The sequence below is a fragment of the Trachymyrmex cornetzi genome, unplaced genomic scaffold (genome assembly GCF_001594075.2).
Source record: "Trachymyrmex cornetzi isolate Tcor2-1 unplaced genomic scaffold, Tcor1.1 scaffold394, whole genome shotgun sequence".
Lineage (NCBI taxonomy): Eukaryota > Metazoa > Arthropoda > Insecta > Hymenoptera > Formicidae > Trachymyrmex > Trachymyrmex cornetzi.
Genome location: NW_017298683.1, coordinates 122,198 through 125,649, shown reverse-complemented (window position 1 = coordinate 125,649; position 3,452 = coordinate 122,198).

Below are 3,452 nucleotides of genomic sequence, written 5' to 3'. Positions count from 1 at the left end.
AAACATTTGGCTAAGCTATTTGTTTATATCTCGTCGAGCTCCCCCAAATTAAAAAAAAATCATCTTTCTACGTCAATTTATTGCCGAGAAAATGTAAGTTTAACAAATTTTAACGCACGAAATCAGGTACGCGCGAGTCGCCTAGCGGCCCAATCTGCCCCATAACACCGCGCGGCGGCTTCCCCCACTCCGCCCGGCACGTTGCCTCGTTCACGTTCCTCAACTTTCCAATAGTTTTAAACAAACTTTTTTGGCAGCAAAAATTTCGACAATTTTTAACAGCAAATTCAAATTTTTCTTAACAAATTGATACCAGAAAGAACTCTTAATCTTAAAAATTAGAGCCACAGATATTTTGAAAAAAAATGGTTATCTCGGCTCCTAATAATTGGAGGGTAACTTTTTTTTTAAATTCGTAGAAAAATGCTAGCTATTGAATGCTTCATACGGCTATTTGATATGATGCATATTAACGGAATTATTCCATTTTTTTTACGAAAAAAAAATACTCACTTTTTAAAATCGTTTTAAAATAGTTTAAGTGCAAAAAATTGTTTTGTTACTAAGTGTACGTAATAGTGCAACTCTTGAAGAAAAAAAAACACTCCTGCAAATTGCTGTGTGACTGCTCAAAGATGAAGAAATTAAGTTTTCCGCAGACAAGTTTTTAGTGAACAAATGGCTTTTTGCAAAAACTAATGAACATTTAAGGCTCGTTCAGGTTTAGATTTGTTCGTCATCACGAGGGCTATATTTTACAAGAATTTTAAAACCTTGCGTTTAAATCTCGACAAACAGAGAGCGAGTGAAAAAAAGGCCTTTTCCGGTGGTTTTTATTTTTTTCTACTTAACTAATAGACCGATCTTAATGTTCCACATCTCATTTTGTAGGTATTTCGAATACCTACATTTTTCATACTGAACTTCTTTCCATACAATCGACAGCTTTCGTTTTATAAGCGAAAAACCTGCCTTTTGCAACTATTCGAATTTTTTTCGCATATTTCCCACACAAGTTGCGAGTTTCAAACGTATACATTCCTTTTTTAATGGCCTTCCAAACATTTTTGTCGAGAGAAATGCTTAATTACAATTTTTCTGCGAAAAAACCCTAATTCTACTGGACTAAGTGACGAATAGCTGCCACTTACTTATCTACTCATGTTAAGCATGCTTTTAATTTTAACTAATAACATTGAAGTCGGCAGCAAATGTGTTTCTTCAATAGCCAACTTTTATCAATAATAGCAAAGTTTGAACCAGCAACTGATATTAGTAAGTCCTTTTTTTGCGTGTAATTACAACCATTTGGCAGCTACAGCTATTGTAGCTGTATTAATAGCTATATACAATCAGTATGACAGCTAACAAAAATATAAAAATGCAGCCACAGCTATTTTGGCTGTGTTGATAGCTGTACAGTCGCTGTGGCAGCTAATAAAAAAGTTCAAATGAAGCCACTGCTATTTCAACTACATTGGTAGCTGTACAGTCGCTGTAATAGCTCATAAAAAAGTCACATCTATTTTGCCTGTAAAAGCACATATATGATAACTTTATAGTCAAAATAGCTGTAATCTAGCTGTAACTTGTATGTCACAGTAAAAACAAAGGGTAACACAAACTATCAGTTTTAGGTTAAATTTGGGATGTATCAGCAATGGTCAAGCGGACCCATGCGTTCATTTAAACGGCTTTAAAATTATTACTTAAGGATTTGTGTAGTTCTGATGCAGCGTACTTATGAATTGCGTCCGCATTAGTATAATTATATGTACCAGGTATGTAAATATGAAACCGGAATTTTTTAATATAGAAGATACACGTTTATTGTTAATAACCATCAAACACAGAGCATTGTCTTCCGTCCATAGCGATTTGGCCTTGCAGTCGATGTCGATGGTTCGCCTGGAGTTACCCATGATCTTTTACGCTTAGGATTCTCAAAATATATCCACTTTTCATCGCCAGTCACAATTCGATGGAGAAATGACTTTCTTTTGTACCTGGCGAGCAGCATTTCGCTCAAGTGGTTTTTCGGTTTTTCTGCTGTCTTTCATTCAGTTCATGTGGAATCCATTTTCCCACCTTCTGGATCTTTCCCATGAATTTCAAACGTATGGAGACGGCTTCTCGTGTCACATTCAATTGATCCGCGAGTTGTTGTTAAGTTTAAGCGTCATCCTCATCCAACAATGCTTGCAATTCGCTGTCTTCAAACTTTTTCGGTGGTTTTCTTCGTTTCTCACGTCAAAATCGCTACTTTTGAATTTTTTAAACCACTCAAAGGCCGGTATTCATAGTAGAGTCTTATTTCAAGATCGTCTTAAGTAATGTCTTAAGACGCTAATGCAGCCTGATTGGTTTGTGACTTCTTAAGACCGTACTTAAGACAGTCTTGAATATAGGATCTGACAAGGGAATGGAAAGTTACTTTTTAAAAGTAACAAGTTACAGTTACTCGTTACCGAGTAGGAAAAGTAACAAGTTACCGTTACTAGTTACCGATTTTTAAAAGTAACTCGTTACAGTTACCGTTATTTGAGAAAGTAACTTTTCGTTACTTTTCCGTTACTTTTTTTTAAATCGACGACCAACAATCATAGCGGACGAGCCTAGAGGCTTCTCTAATCTCAAGCGCATTGTAAAAAATTGTGTAAAATTATAACTATTATGCTGGATAATTTTGAGATCCACTATAATAGTTGTAAACGTCCACACATTTGTAAATTTGCAATATGCAAATAAAAATAATTTCTTTGTTTGGAACTAAACAGATTGTGAAAATACAATTACAATGTGTATATGTGTAGCTACAAGAACGATAATATGACAATATATTTCGCACTATATATTATTATACATTTAACAATACGCGAAAAATTTCTTTTATGTTACGTAATATTACTAAAATTTGGATAATTAATTACAGAAAATATTCAAAATATCCTGCTATAATTTCTAATATAAAATAAGATATATTTACACAATAAAAACAAATTTACATAAATTTTGTGGAATTACTGTAATTTCTGTAAAATTGCATGATTTTTTATATTTACAGAACTAATTATGTAATCTATTTTATATTTATTATATGTGTAAATTTACGAAATTTTTTTACAGTGTAAGTGGCTTGTGTCGTATCGTGTCCATCATGTGCAAAGTAACGATAAACGTAACCGTAAAATTCGTTACCGTTACCAAAAAAATGTAACTTCGTTACCGTTACAGTTACCAAAGAAAAAAAGTAACGCAGTTACTAGTAAAGTTACCAAAAAAGTAACTTGTAACTGTAACTTCGTTATAAGTAACGAGTTACTTCCATTCCCTGGATCTGACTATGAATACCGGCCAAAGCACTGTGATTTACCAAGAGCATGCTCACCGTAAGCTTCGACAAGCATTCGATGCAATTCTGCAGCAGTTTTCTTCAAATGGTAACAGAAAAT